General features: G+C 39.2%; 1 protein-coding gene across 7 annotated transcripts in view; it reads left to right on the top strand.

Annotated features, from left to right (window-relative positions):
- The window catches only part of FBXO34 (F-box protein 34), a 137,882-nt gene that overhangs the window by 55,440 nt on the left and 66,238 nt on the right, over positions 1–16,204 (top strand). For 3 of the 7 annotated variants that reach the window (XM_057318739.1, XM_044377652.3, XM_048219781.2), the window contains exon 1: positions 490–15,502. The exons of 3 other annotated variants lie outside the window; for them this stretch is intronic. The gene's annotated coding sequence lies outside the window, so the exon portion shown is untranslated. Of the gene's footprint in view, positions 1–171; positions 442–489; positions 15,503–16,204 lie in introns of those variants that run through there. One more of the 7 variants, XM_026480337.4, reaches the window with a different exon arrangement.

Here is a 16,204-nt window from a genome sequence, read left to right on the forward strand (position 1 = left end):
CCGCGGTGGGGCGTGGCGTGAGGGCAGCGCGGTCGGGGTCCTGCGGCGGCGGCCACGGTGGCCGCTCCCCGCCCCCTCCCGCCGTCTGCCTGCGCTCCCGGGGCGCGGGGAGGGTGGGGGCGGGGGCGCCGCTCGCGGCGCGCTCGGCGCGTCTGGGACAGGGGTCCGGTGGCCCGCGCCTCCTCCCGGGCGGCCTCAGCCGGCGCACTGGCCAGGCGCGGAGCGCCCCCGCGGGCCACGGAAGGTCGAGCGGGCCGGGCCGGGTCCCCAGTCTGGGCTGAAGCTAAGGAGATCACGGATAGGCCGTGAGGAGGCACTGGACCGGCTCTCTCAACCTCCGTGACCCGCGGCCGGCGAGGAAGTCGGACTCTGGGTGGGGGTCGCCTCGCCTGGTCGCGCCCGCCTGGGCTCGGCCACCGTGTCCTTTCCGCCCCAGCACAGGTGAGCTGACGCCTGCCCTTAAGCTTTCTCGGGGGCTGGCCAGGACAGGGGATCGGAAGCTTCTCTCGCCTCGGGGCAGGCGCAAGTCGACTGCGGTCGGCCCCAGTCAGCGATGAGGTCATAGTGCTCTGGGTCCTCGTGTCTGTGACGTCAGGGGTTTCCAAGAGATGGGCTGTGATGTCACAGCAGGCCCCCGGCTAGGACCTTGGCGCGCGGAAGGGCGGGGAAGACCGGGAGGGGAGAAAAAGGAAGTTCAGTCTTCTGCCGACGACTGGAATCACAGCGGATTTGAATCGAAAGCGGTTCAGTACCAGCATTTTACAGTTGTAATAGTTGTCAAGTTCTTTAACATTTCAAGCAAGCATTGTTAGTACAGTTCAATATAAGACTTTTGATTTAGAAAAATCTAAGTCTGGAGGTTTGGGGGGGGGGATTGAGTGTTTAATGTAAATGCCTTTCAGGAAGGTGAACTCCTAGTTTGATGTTTTTTTTTTTTTTTTTTAAGATTTTATTTATTCGACAGAGAGAGAGACAGCCAGCGAGAGAGGGAACACAAGCAGGGGGAGTGGGAGAGGAAGAAGCAGGCTCCTAGCGGAGGAGCCTGATGTGGGGCTCGATCCCATAACGCCGGGATCACGCCCTGAGCCGAAGGCAGACGCTTAACCGCTGTGCCACCCAGGAGCCCCTAGTTTGATGGTTTGTGATTGCAATTGCTGAAGAAATAGAACCGGTTAGAGTACTGATAATTAAATTTCTTACTCTTTTTTGCTACACAGTCTTGAAATTATATACGGTATTTGCTTGTTTGCATTTTTGTTAGAGAGTGGCTAGGAAGAGGGAGAGCAGATCATGAACTTTTTCTGTTGTGGAGGGGCGGGAAGGGAGGTTTGAATTAATCCAACATTCTTTTTAAATAATAATTACCTGACGATTTAATTTATCTAGGTTGTCTTTGTCCTGCGCTATCATGGATAATTAAGGGTTTCCTATGGCTATAACTTATCAGCAAGCCGTTTTCTTGCTTTCCTACTAAGACTGGGTTATGACAATAACATATCCCAAGACGACTTGTCTGGACAAGTAAGAAATTTTGTGTGTATTGCTTTCAAATATGAAACTGACAGAATTTCATTTAAGTGCCTTGTCTCTGAATACTGTTTTTCTTCCAGAGCTTTCAAACGAGATCAGGCCAGACCAGAAAATAAGCTAGTCACTTGCCATTACTGACCCTTTTCAGGTATTTCAGCATATCGATATAATTTCTTCCTCTCTATAGGATCATTTAAATAGAATCTAGTTTGAAAGGTAGCTGCCTTAAAATTAAAGCGTTATTACAATTTAGGGTTTTCAGCGGATGCTTGGGTAGAACTCCTCAGTCCTTCCTTATTGACCTTGATTTGTAATGGTAGTTTTTTGTTGTTAATACTTACTGTTCTCCATTTGCTCTTTAAGAGTGATTGATAAGGGATTGTCTCTCTGGATTTTACACCAACATGCTGGTGGAAGTTATGCTGTGTACATTAACACAGGAAATGAAAGCAAAAATTACCCTCATTAAATACTGTTGGATTTGACTGAAGTTCACAAAAGGAGGCTTTCTTGTAAATCTCATTTTGATCCTCACTCGCCATACCTTGGAAATTTGACAGCATTGTGTGTACTACTGAGAGTTATTTTTTTCTTTTAAGAAATTAGGAATTATATGTTAACAGTGTTGATCGAAGGCCCTGAAGACAAAATTTGAGCCTTTGGATCCTCAAGACTGATAGAGTTAAGGTGAAACTGCTGGTAGTGAGGGTGTTAACCTACTCTAAGATGAAAGGATCATGGCAAGATACTATGTAATGAAATTGAAGGAAGTTCAGAAGGACACTTTGCTTGTGTCTTTTTCCAAGTAACCTTTCTGGGGCAGGCTATGTAGCTCTGTGTAAATTAAGTGTACTTGTATATATGGGAAGGGATGAAAGTCAAGTTAAATGTAAATTGAAAGACATATAAATGATGATAATAAAATAGCCCCTCTCTGGCAGTGCTGTTTTCCCTCTATCGTATTTAGTAGTTATAACTTTTTTTTTCCTAATGGAAAATGAGATAATAGGTGGAGAATAATGTCTTTAGTGCATTCTGATGTGATCGTGGAGCAATGACAGGTATAAAAAAGCCAGCTTATGTATAGAGTTGTATAACTATTCTGAAACATTTTTGCAGCTTGTTTCTACCTTTGGCAGGATGTTTTTCTACCCAGGCCTTGAATTTGGGTCTAGGAAGTAGCTTTTACTTTTTATAAATGGGAATTTATTTGAAATCGGATTTATTATTTTAAAATGTTTTGTTATCTTACTCGGTTACTGCATTTGAAAGGACTAAGTCATTCATTCATTTGTGACTATGGCATCTTTTGGACAGGTAAAGCAAATATGAAGAATGAAAGTGCTGTACTTTGTGAATTTTCCAAATTCTTTGGATATGTTTATTGGATCAATTCTTTTAACACATAGAATTTAAATTCATATGCAAAATTCCTACTTTATTTTTTGAACTTAAATTTATGCTCAGTTTAGTTTGGACAGTTGTGATAATCTAGTAAGCCGTAATCTCGTTTTAATATTTGTTGGGGGAGGACATACTAATCATTAGAGACATCATTTAGTGTTACCTTCCAAAATTTGCAGCTGTTTAGAACCAGATACTTGAGGGACACTACTATGGTATAATGAATGCCTTCCTTGTTAAGTCATGTGTGACAAAGGCAAAATTCAGCAAGTGCATAATCTACAGTCCTTGGGAAGCAACAACAAGAAAGAGCAGATTAACTCCAAATGCATTTAGGTTATCTGGAAATTGAATTCCTGTCATTCTTTATCTTTGTATAATTTAACTTCTTTTTTGTTGACGTTTATGGTATTCTGAAGCTGATGTACTATATTATGTAGGACATTACTAATGGTTAAAATGTAGGTGTTTCTTAACATTAGCTGAGAGAGTTTATCAACCTACCATTTCCAACTCCCATCTTCTGGTTAGCTCTCCACAGAGGAGACTCCAGATCTTCTCCTTTTAAGTATTCAACTTCGGAATTTTAGCACATACATTTCCTACTGTCAGGACAATGTAGGTATAAATATGAAACTAATAAGCATTAATATGTGTGATTAAATATTATTATAAGGCATGGGTTTCATTCATCCAACAAACATTTTTTGAGTACCTCTATACCAAGTGTTCAGCCAGGGACTGTGACATGGAGATGAATTGTCCTTGCTGCAAGGATCCTTGACCTTTGTTTTAATATTCCCTTGCCATGGAGGGCCATGGGTTTGAGGAGCCAGAATTGGACCAAGAGGACGAACCATTTATGTGATGCCAAGATTGGCCAGAGGTCTCATCTTAAGGTCAGTTTAAGGAGGTATTTAGAAACTCAGGTGAAAAGAATGGGGAATGGATTATTATACAGGCAAAGGGTCTAGACTCCACAAATATTGATTATTCTAAAATGAATGGAGCTTAGTGAGTGAGCACTTTCTTTGAGTCAAGAACAAGAGCACAAGGCCAGAAATAGTCTGTGTAGGCAGTGTAAAATTAGAGCTAGAGCGAAGAGGTAGAATCCAGACATCCCACCCTGAGGCATGTATGTACGTTCTTTCTTCTCTAAGGCCGTTCCTTTTATTTTATTTTTTTTAAAGATTTTATTTATTTATTCGACAGAGATAGAGACAGCCAGTGAGAGAGGGAACACAAGCAGGGGGAGTGGGAGAGGAAGAAGCAGGCTCATAGCGGAGGAGCCCGATGTGGGGCTCGATCCTATAACGCCAGGATCACGCCCTGAGGCGAAGGCAGACGCTTAACCGCTGTGCCACCCAGGTGCCCCTGTTCCTTTTATTTTTTAATTGTTTTCATTCCTTTTCTTGACAAACCTGCAAAATACGTGAGCCTCTCACAGCCTTCATTTCCACTTTATTTTTTTAAAGATCTTATTTATTAGAGCAAGCGAGAGAGCACAAGCAGGGGGAGTGGCAGGGGGAAAGGGAGAAGCAGGCTCCCCACTGAGCAGGGAGCCCCACGCAGGGCTTTATCCCAGGACCCTGGGATCATGACCTGAGCCGAAGGCAGACACTTAATGACTGAACCACCTAGGCGTCCCTTCCCTGACATTTTATTATGAAAAATTTTAACACAGAAAAGAATTGTTGCAAGAACTGTTTGTTGAACAATTGAATATATAAGTACCAACAAACCTAGATTCTGTAATTTGTAATTCGGACTTTGCCATATGTACTTACCTGTCCATCCATCCTACCCTCCTCTCTCTCCCTGTATCCTTTCATCAGTCCATCTTCTATTTAGTTGTATTTTTACCCCCAAATACTTCAGTGTGCCCATCATGAACTATTTGTTTACTTGTTTTTTGTTTTGTTTTTTTAAGGGAGAGAGAGTGCACAAGCTGGGGAGGGGGTTGCAGGCAGAGGAAGAGAGTGAGAATCTTAAGCCCCACACAGGGTTTGATCTCAGGACCCCAAGATCATGACCTAAGCTCAAATCAAGAGTCGGACACTTAACTGACTGAGCCACCCAGGTGCCCCAGTTTACTTGTTTTTAAGGTAAAATTTATATACAGTAAAATGTACAAATCTTATGTACCCTTAGTTTGAGTTCATACATCTTTGTAACCTATAACCCTGTCAAGATATTAAACATTACTATCACTAGAGAAAATTCCTTCATGTACCTTCCAAGTCAATTTGATTAATTTTTTAATCTGCAGTCTTCAGTTTCTTCTGAAACTACCTGTTCAAAGGTCCTAGTTTGTTAGCATATTTGAGTAGCATCGTGGTAGGTGTTCAGAATATAAAGAAATGAAGAACATAGCTTCTATTTTCTTTAAGCTTATAATTCATTTTGGGTTTTAGTTAGGTGTTGGTGTCTGAAAAGAGATAAGTAAATGTTATTTGAATTCAGAGGAGGCATCTGGGACTGCCAGAGAAAGCTTCCTAGGTATGGGTCTTGAATTGGGCCTCTATTTTAGAATCCAGGGAAGAGTTGAGTTTTGGTTTGTTTTTTATTTAAATAAACTGTATGATTTGAAGTTAGAAGTTATTATATTAAAGAACAGTAGTAGACAAGTGTGGTTGGGACCCAGTTTTGGAATGAGTATAAACATTTTATACCCAGTGATAATTTTTGAAGAAGGAAGTAATGTAAAAAAAAAAAACAAACAAACAGATTAGGGGCGCCTGGGGGCTCACTTGGTTAAGTGTCTGCCTTCAGCTCAGGTCTGATCCCAGAATTCTGGGATCTAGTCCTGAGTAGGGCTCCCTGCTCAGTGGGGAGTCTCCTTCTCCCTCTGCCCTCCCCCCCCACACTCATGCGCCCTTTCTCTCTCTCTTTCTCAATTGAATAAATAAAAATCTTTTGAAAAACTGATTAAATTCTTATCTTGTTTGTTATCTCTGGTATTTAATTGTGTAGATGACTTCTTCATTTTTTTGAGTTCTCTCCTTTCTTGGTTCTTTGCCTATCTGGTTTCTCAGCTATGCTGGCATTTCTTTCTCTTCCAGATTTAAACTATTGAAAGCTTTGTCTTGACTCTTTATTGTGCTCTTTGTTATCTGACCCTTAGCTGTTAGGGCTTCTCAATTATAATTCTTTCCAGGTCATGGCTACATCTGTATTCTTTAGCTGTTAACCCTTGTTAGGTTTCTAACTGCTAATAGGATGCTGCTTTTTGTATGACCCTGTTTACTTTGTACTTGTTCAAGAGTCTGTAGCAAGAGCATTTAAATACTTGTAGCAAATAGGATTTAAGAAAGAAAGATGTACCTTTGGGCTGAGTGAACAGACTAGGTAGAGCTTGTAGGAATAAACCCCGGAATGACACTGCAGAATTTGCCTGCTAAGGGAGCTACTGCCATTGGGGACCATGTTGTTGAATCAGAAAGCTGCTGCCATCATACTTGACAGAAGTTTAACTTCCTACAAAAAAAAGGTGGTTTAACTTCCTTGGGCAGAACTATCATTACGTGTTATTTTTTTGCCCTGCATATCTTATGCAGGTATGTCTGCTTAGCTGCACTTAGGTCAAATGTGAAACCTTAGTTTCAAGGGCAACTGGAAAATGTAGTTTTTAGTTGTTCAGTCTCTATAAAACAGGAAGTCTATGTGAGAATGGATTGGAGTAAGTACCGAGTGACACTCAGTTTGTGAAAAACTAAACTCATTTTCCCCAGATTCCCTCAGTGTATTATAAAAGTCAAGTTTTTTATAATTTTGCTGTTTCTGTGCAAGACCATAGGTTTTGTCCTAGTTTCCTGAGATAGAAACTATTGAAATCAATTGTATCATTTCGATTTTTATATTCTGGGTATAACAGAAAACCAACTCAAATTTACTAGCTCACAATATTGGAAAGTCCAAAGGCAAAGCTTGGTACACTTGTACTATGTGATCAGAATCTCATCTTTCTTTCTTTTTCCTTTTTTTAATGAGCTCTGCTTCTGATGTGTCTGTCCCTTTGGGGTCCCAGGATGTTCGTCAGCAGCTCAGGCTCTAGGTCCTCATGCCCTCAGATCCAGACGGGAGGGATGAGTGCTTCAGAAGAAGCTGTAGGGCAGGGCTCTTGACCTTTGTTCCTTCCTCCACTCCTTCGGCAGTCTGAAGCCTGTAGGAGTCCTTTCCTCGGTTATTTATTTATTTTATTATTATTTTTTAAAAAACGGTTAAGAGTAACAGTATTCACCAGTGGCCCTCAAGGCTGGCCAACCTCATCCCACCTCGTGGAGGGGTGGGGCACCAGTGGCCTCCCACTCATCCTACACCTCTCATGTCCCTTCACCATGCCAGACTAGAGTCAAGCTCAACAGGGTCATCTTTCCATGTTCCCTTGGCTCTGGTTTTGCCGGATAGTAGGTTGGGACAGTGGAGATCTTATTCCTGTGCATCACTAATTAGATGACGAGGAATTTGGCTTCCTTAAGAGAGTCATAGTTACTCCCACGATTTACCCAGGCTTCATTGAATTTCTTCACTTTGACATTTAGAGCACTGACCAGAAATCATGTCAATACCCGCCAAGGGCCTTCGCAATTATTTTAAATAAAGTACATAGGTCTAGCAAAGAGCAGCTATATTAAAATACTGTTATTAAAATGTTTTTTAAAAATTGTAAGATAGTATGTGCTTCTTTGTTATAATAAGATTTAGTATGGTTCTAATAATTTCCGAGTAGTGGTGAATATTGTCACTATTTGTAGGTGTCTGCAACCAGTGATAATGTGATAGGAAACTATCTGTGACTTCTGCTGGTGATAAAGTGACTGGTATTACTAATATTGAGGTCTGTTGACTAGATTCACAAAAGAAGGACATGCTAAATTTCTTTTAAGTTCAGTGAAGTTAAAGATGTCTTTCACCCCCTCATCTGAGCTTATAGACACCCTGAGTTCTATACTTAAACGTTTTGGGGGATCTTTGCACTTCAGCTTAAGAAGTATAGGTAGGAGAGAGTCTCTCTTCCCAGGGGCCCCAGCAAATGTTTTGCGTATCTCATTGACTTTGGGTTAAATTGACATTTCTGAACCAATGAGTAAGGCCAGATAAGATTTGGTAACTGGTTTAGCCAGCCTGGGCCTACCCCTGGAGCTGAGGTTGGGGTCATTGCTACCTAAACAGCATGGTGGCTTAGCTTTTTTTTCCTGAGGGAAATTCGGGGGCTACTGGATGCTGAGCCCATCTACTAGCAAATAGTAGATGTCCATTATGCCATCCCCTCTCCTTTGCTTCCATAGTCGACCAGTCATTAAATTTTAGTGAATCTTTCAGTTGGATTTGTCTTTCCCTTGATCAGTGTCTCTGCTAATATCCTAAGCCTCCAGTATGGAGCATATGGGATGGTCCATTGGGTTGCAAAAAGAAAAGTATTAGAACTTCTAGTTATTTTTTACATCCTTTTAGTATTTATTTTTGTGTTTGTTTTACACGGTATATAAAATACAGAAGTTTGGTAGTACATGCATATATGTAAAATTTAGAAAAATATACATTTATGTTGGGTGCATGTTAAAATTCTTCAAATCATGGGAGTGGGAGTGTCAGAAAAGTTAAGCTAACCATAGAGCAGTGCTATTCAGTAGAAATATAATGTGAGCCATACGTAATTTAAAATTTTCTAGATTACCACATTAAAAATGGTGAAAAGAAACAGCTGAAAATAATTTTAATAATGTTATTTAACATAATAAATCCCAAACAGCATGATTTCAACACGTAGTCAATATAAAAAATTACTGAGATAGTTTACATGTAATATAAATGTAATATAGATGTAAATATCATCTCTGTTAAGACAAGTGATATTTCAGATGCTCAAAAACGAGATGTGGCTAGTGCCTTCTGTATTGGATAGCACAGAGTTAGACCAATGATCATTCTGGGTTTAGATTTCTGTAATTGTCGCTGTAGTTTTCATAAATCCGTTATTTACTCTCTTCAGTCTTTTTGTACACTTGTTGGGTTAATTGAACAAAAATCCCACTGGGATTTTACTTTCCTGAATCACATTTAAAAGTAGCTTTTAAGACTTTTCATAAGGTGGTTCATCCCATCTTTCTTCCTCCCATGTTTCTGGGCCTGCCTGCAACAAACCTGGGGTTCAGTTAGGTAGTTTCCCCAGCTGTGCCTTCCTTTTCCATTTCTGCAGATGTAATCATCCATTATGAGGAGCCTGTTCCCATAAAATCTCCTTGGACTCTCCAGTCCCTCTCTATAATCTATTTCCGGAGCTCCCACTGTGTATATTGAGTACTCAGCCTCACCTTAGCACTTCATCATTTACCATTGTTCATTGTTATTGTTTCATAAATGTTATTAGTCTTATCTCCCTTACTAAATGCTAAGCTTCATATCATATGTCTCCAAATTGTAGATACATAGTTAAAGGCTTAGCTTTTTCCCTCCTCGTCTTTTTTTTTAAGTTTATTTATTTATATCTCCACCCAATGTAGGGCTCGAGCCCATAACCCTGAGATCAAGAGTCGGATGTTCCTCTGAGCCAGCCAGGTGCCCCTTTTCCCCCTCATCTTTAAGGGGGGATTTAAATTTGTACCTTTAAATTTTTTGAAATTGTTTGCTTCTCTGCTGGTTAACTTGGACACCTTCTAGCAAATTCAGTTGTAGGAGTTTGTGTAATGAAGTATTCATTTGGTTCTTGAAAATGAAAGAATTTAATTTTGTTTATAAAGTAGTCTACTTGAAGCTGTAGGATCACTCTTAGTACTACAGTAGGGAATTATTGATTAGCTGGAGTTTCCGAAGATGAAATTTGGGTTTGATAAGGAAGTCTCAAAGGACACATTTGCTCTATTGTCCAGGAGCCAAGAGTGGCAAACTTGTTTCCTAAGTAGGCCAAGAGATTTTATTTCAAGTTCAGTCATCAGGATTATTCTCTGGAGGTTTGTGGTACTTTCTGCACACTAGTCACTTTAGCCCTAGGGGATAGGTTTCTCTAGTTCAGGCAGTAGTTGAAGAGCTCTACCGTCCATTACAATGTTTTAGCTCATTTGGAATACTACAAAAAGGATGACGAAAATGGATCCTGAAAAAAGTCTGAAGAAGATCATATATAGCTTTATGTTTTACGAATCCTATCTTTCATTTGATATTTTCTTTGCTGTGTTATATTTAACATGTTATATGGTTATCTTGGTAAAATAGCTATATACCAACATTTTTAACTTGTGGAATTTCAAGGCCTCCTTGTTTACTATTTACTAAAAAAAGTGCAGTATGGTTTAGATGCCAGGCATTATGTTAAGTGCATTAGTTAACGTCTGTCACTTTTTCTTTTAGCACTATTTTACGGATCTATATACTCTTTGGCAAATAGCAGTCTTTTTTAAAAAAGATTTTATTTATTTATTTATTTATTTATTTATTTATTTATTTATTTACCTATCTATCTATCTACCTACCTACCTACCTTCCTACCTACCTGAGAGAGAGAGAGTACAAGCAGGGGAGCATCAGGCAGAGGGAGAAGCAGGCTCCCCACTGAGCAAGGAGCTTGGGATCAGGACCTGAGCCAAAGGCAGATGCTTAACCAGCTGACCCACCCAGGTGTCCCTGGCAAATAGCAGTCTTTAAGAATATATTCTTTTGTCTTATTATTTAACACCTTGTGGGTTTTCCTCTCTTTTTGGCAAATATCATTAAGTAAAATTGTTTTTGTTTGGGTATTTATTTATTAAAATATATTAACTTCTGGAAAGTTCACTTTTTTTTTTAATTAGCAAGAGGTTATAAGTTTTCTTCAAATTAAAACATAACTTTACATTCAAGTTGCATATATTTGTAAGACTGTAGTATAAAATATTTTTACACTTGAAAATTACGGTTATGAAACATTTTAGAGCTACTGATTTTTTAAAAAAATTGATGGTCTTGAAATTTAAGTGAAAACTTAAGCCATGTTAGTAACTGTTTTATATCTGAATTGAAAAAATGAATTATTTTCTCTCTTCTTTATTTGGTCTAGGTGCTTAGCTTTTGCATTACAGATTTTTTCGATAACCCAAAATATTATTGAGTATAGTACCAAAAAAATTAATGTGATTCTTACTGTAGTTTCTACCTTGTTTTGTGAATCTACCTTGTGTATCCTGTTTAAATTTTAATTATCCCCTTTTAGTAGAGAATGAGGAGTTGTAAAGCTTTTAAGAATTGTTGCATTATGAATATCTCGTGGATTTCCTCTTCTTTTAAGGGACAGAAAAACAAGGACAGCATGCTTCTTTAATAGATATAATTAATTTTGAAGATTAAAATCTGCTTGCCAATTCATGTTTTGGACTACTTAAATATGATTTTATGTTATTAAAGGTCTGTTTGGGTGCCCCCCCAGTGTTTCTAAGGATTTCTTTTACCGAACAATTGTTGCATTTTTCTCTTGTTTAAAGGCTGTAGTTTAAATACATGTTGCCTCTTGACCACAGTAATCTAATTCAGTGGGAATTCCTTTAAAAGTCTTAATTGGTTTCTTGTGTAAATCCCTTAAGGACTAGTCTGACAATTACTAATCTTTGTTTTCTGTAGCATCAGGTAAAAATTTGTAACATTGTTTATACTGAGAAAAAGTGCAAATTTTAGAAGTGTTGAGATAAGAAAACCAGGGAAGGTCAGTTTGATAAATTTCTCAGAAATCCTCATTTTATTTCAATTTCTAATCTGATTCACAGACTTTCACAGTTACTATTTGTAACTCTTCATAATCTATACTTGCCTAACAAGAAAGAACCTTTTGTATGATTGTTTCAGTTAATCAGAGAAAAACCCTGTTGGCCTTTTTGATTTTGTTAGCTGCCTTTGTTTGTTCTTACTGAAAGGAAATAATGAGAAATTAAAAGATAAATAATATATTTCCAGCAGTAGAATGATCCCAGTGCCTCTCCTTTGGATTAAAATGTTTTCTTGCCTTTTTTCCTCGAAAGAAGAGTTCTCAGTACTCGCCTTGCGTTTTTCCTCCTTGCAACATATTCTTTTGTCATTTTTGTGTCTAGTGGTTTTCTGGGTAATTAGTCCAATATGAGATCATGTTGAAACTAAAGTCAATATAAGTCTTCAAATCATTAAAATCTGCATATACCAAAATTTCAGAACATTTAAATGGAATATTTAATAGGATTAAAGAGCATTTATTTTTTGGATAGGTAATGTGTTCACATGGTCAAAATACCAAAAGGTGCAAAAAATGAGTTTTTGTCTCTCTTCTCTCTGTTGGGCACACTTTTCCCCTCACTGGAGGCAACAATTCTATTTGCCCTACCTTTTAAAAAAACATAAGTGGTAGTAGATTCTACATACTATTATCTTGCCTTTTTCACTTGATTTTTGTCCTTTACATATTGTAATATGAAGAGTGTATTAGTGATAGAAAATCTAAACTAATAGTGGGTTAAACAACAAAATACTTCTCTTACAAAAGTTCAGATATGTGGTCTAGGGCTGGTATAGCACTCATGGTATCTCTCTTGTTTTGAGGCATGATGAATACAGTAAAATGCACAGATATTAAGCAGACAGTTTGATGAGTTTTGACAATTGTATATAACAAACCCTGCAGTCGAGAGCCAGCCCTCTAGCCTATCTTCATTCCTTACCCCACCCCTTGGCTCTTTCCATACTATTACTGCTCCACTGTTTGTTGCCTGTGTCTTCATTGACCTAGCTGGATCTCCAGCTATTGGAGCCTCTTTCACACTGCAGGATGCAAGAAGGGGTAAAGGTTACGTGGCAGCCTTTTTATAGGAAGATTTTTAGAAGCTGCCATTTCACTACGTTTCCAGTCATGTTTCATTAGCCATACTCATAAATACAGGCATACCTTGTTTTATTGCATTTCACTTTATTGCGCTTTACAGATTTTGCGTTTTTTACAAAGTGAGTGTTTGTGGTAACCCTGTTGAGCAAGTCTGTCGGTGCCATTTTTCCAACAGCATTTGGTCAGTTTGTGTGTCTGTGTCACATTTTGGTAATTCTTCAATATTTCAGACTTTTTCATTATTCTCTTTGGGTGATTTGCAATGAGTGATCTTTGATTAATTGTTTTGGGGTGCCACAAACTGTGTCCATATAAGATGGTGAACTCAATAAATGTGTGTTCTGACTGTTCCACTGACCAGCTGTTCCTCTGTCTCTCCCACTTCTTGGGGGTCTCCTTATTGCCCGAGACACAATACACTGAAATTAGGCCAATTAATAAACCTACAGTGGCCTCTCAGTGTTCAAGTGAAAGGAAGAGTTGCACATCTATCACTTTGAAATCAAGGCTAGAAATGATTAAGCTTAGTGAAGAAGACACGTCCAAAGCTGAGACAGGCTGAAAGCTAGACCTCTTGTGCCGCATAGCCAAGCTATGAATACAAAAGACAAGTTCTTGAAGGAAATTGAAAGTGCTACTCCAGTGAATATACGAATGAAGAGAAAACAAAACAACCTTAATGCTGATATGAAGAAAGTTTTAGTGGTCTGGATAGGAGATCAAACCAACTACAACATTCCCTTAAGCCTAATCCAGAGCAAGGCCCTCACTCTCTTCAATTTTGTGAAGCCCGAAGGAGGTGAGGAAGCTGCAGAAGAAAAGCTTGAAACTAGCAGAGGTTGGTTTATGAGGTTTAAGAAGCCATCTCAATAACCTAAAAAGTGTAAAGTGAAGCAACACGTGTTGATGTAGAAGCTGCAGCCAGTACCCAGGTGATTAGTGAAGGTGGCTTACACTCAACAGCAGATTTTCAGTGTAAATAAAATAGCATTATATTGGAAGAAGATGCCTTGTAGGCTAGAGAGGAGAAGTCCATGCCTGGTTTCAAGTCTTTAAAGGACAGGTTGACTCTCTTGTTAAGGGGCTAATGCTAATGATGACTTTAAATTGAAGCCAATGCCTATTAACGATTCAAAAATCCCAAGGTCCTTAAGAATTATGCTAACTCTACTCTGCCTGTGCTCTATAAATGCAGCAACAAAGCCTGGATGACGGCACATCTGTTTACGACATGGTTTACCCAGTATTTTAAGCCTGCTATTGAGTGAGACCTACGTGTCAGATATTGAAATGTCACTGCTCATTGGCCACCCGAGAGCTGTAATGGGCATGTTGTTTTCATGATTGCTAACACAGTATCCGTTCTGTGGCCCATGGATCAGGGAGTCATTTTGACTTTCAGGTCTCTATTTAAGAAATCCATTTTGTAAGGCTGTAGCTGCAATAGGTTGTTGTTCCTGGGCAACGTAAACTGAAAACCTTCTGGAAAGGATGCATCATTCTAGGATGTCATTAAGAACATTTGTGGTTCCTGGGAAGAGGTCAAATTATCAACATTAACTGGAATCTGGAAGAAGTTGATTTTAACTCTCATGGATGACTTTAAGGTGTTCAAGACTTCAGAGGAAGTAACTGCAGATGTGGTGGAAACAGCAAGAGAACTAGAATTAGAAGTGGAGCCCAAAGGGGTACCTGGGTAGCTCAGTTGGTTAAGTGGCTGCCTTCGACTCCGGTCATGATCCCAGGATCCTGGGATTGAGTTCCACATCAGGCTCCTTGCTCAACGGGGAGCCTGCTTCTCTTCTACCTGCCCCCCCCCCCCCCCCCGCTTGTGCTCTCTCTCTGACAAATAAATAAATAAAATCTCAAAAAAAAAAAAGTGGAGCCTGAATATGGGACTGAGTTGCTGCAATCTCATAGTCAGACTTGAACAGATAAAGAGTTGCTTCTTATGCATGAGCAAAAGAATGGTTTCTTGAAGAGTCAGCTCCTAGTGAAGATGTGGATTGTTGAAATAACAAAGGATTTAGAATATTACATTAACTTAGTTGATAAGGCAGCAGTAGGGCTTGGGAGGATTGACTCCAATTTGTAAAGGAATTCTGTTGGTAAAATGCTATCAAACAGCATTACATGCTGCAGAGAACTTGTTTGTGAAAGGAAGAGTCAGTGTGGCAAACTTCATTGTTGTCTTATTTTAAGAAATTGCCACAGCAACCTGATTAGTTAGCGGCCATCAACATAGAGGTTAAGACCTCCACCAGCAAAAAAATTAAGACTCGCTGAAAGCTCAGATGATGGTTAGCATTTTTTAGTAATAAAGTATTTTGAAATTAAGGTATGTATGTTGCTTATTTATTTATTTTAAAGATTTTATTTATTTGTTAGAGAGCAAGAGCGAACACACAAAGGAGGGGGAGTGCCAGGCAGAGGGAGAAGCAAGTTTCCTACTGAGCAGGGAGTCCGATGCGGGGCTCAATCCCAGGACTCTGGGATCATGACCTGAGCTGAAGGCAGACGCTTAACGGACTGAGCCACCCAAATGTCCCTATACATTGCTTTTTTTAGACCTAATGCTGTTACATACTTAATAGACTACAGTATAGTGTAAACATAACTTTTATATGTACTGGAAAAGAAAAAACTAATTTGACTCACTTTGTTGTAGTATTTGCTTTATTCTGGTGGTCTGAGCTGAACCTGCAATATCTCTGAGATGTGCCCCTACTTCACAGTAAACTGACAGGAAGACAGGTGAGTAATGTGTTTTTCAGGAGTTGCTCTCTTAAAATGTAGATTAGGGCACAAGGTTAAAATGCGGTAATTTTTTTTTTCCCTTTCTCACATACATTTCTTAACATGTAGAAACATGTTCCAGCCAATCTTTACCTTTTAACTTAATTCGGAAAAAAGAAAGTAATCAACAAATATATTCAATTTCGTTCCTTTTCTATAATATTTCTTGTGTTTCTCTTCTAACCTTTTATTTTCCAGTTGCTCTGTGGGCTCAGATAAATTATGTAAAATATATTCTAAATTGTAGTTTTTATAGAATAATAAATGGGTTTTTTTTTTAAAGATTTTATTTATTTGTTAGTGCCCACAAGTGGTGGGGGAGAGGGAGAGACTCTCCAGCAGATTCCCTGCTGAGCACAGAGCAGGAGGAGGGAGGAGGGGCTCTATCCTATGACCCTGAGATAGTGACCTGAGCTGAAACCAATAGTTGGACGGTCAACTGACTGAGCCACCCAGACGCCCCAGAATAATGTGTTTTTAAAATATGTTTTTAACTCTATAAAATAAACTTTTGGTTGGAACTTGAGGTAAAAAAATCATAGTAATTTCCCATACAATCAGGTGGTATTATGAGCTGTACTCACTTTTGAAATAGGAAATAGCATTCAAAAAAGGATGTATACATATGTTTTCCCAAATTACATGATATCTTAGAGAGCA

This window comes from Ursus arctos, unplaced genomic scaffold (assembly GCF_023065955.2).
Source record: "Ursus arctos isolate Adak ecotype North America unplaced genomic scaffold, UrsArc2.0 scaffold_25, whole genome shotgun sequence".
Classification (NCBI taxonomy): domain Eukaryota; kingdom Metazoa; phylum Chordata; class Mammalia; order Carnivora; family Ursidae; genus Ursus; species Ursus arctos.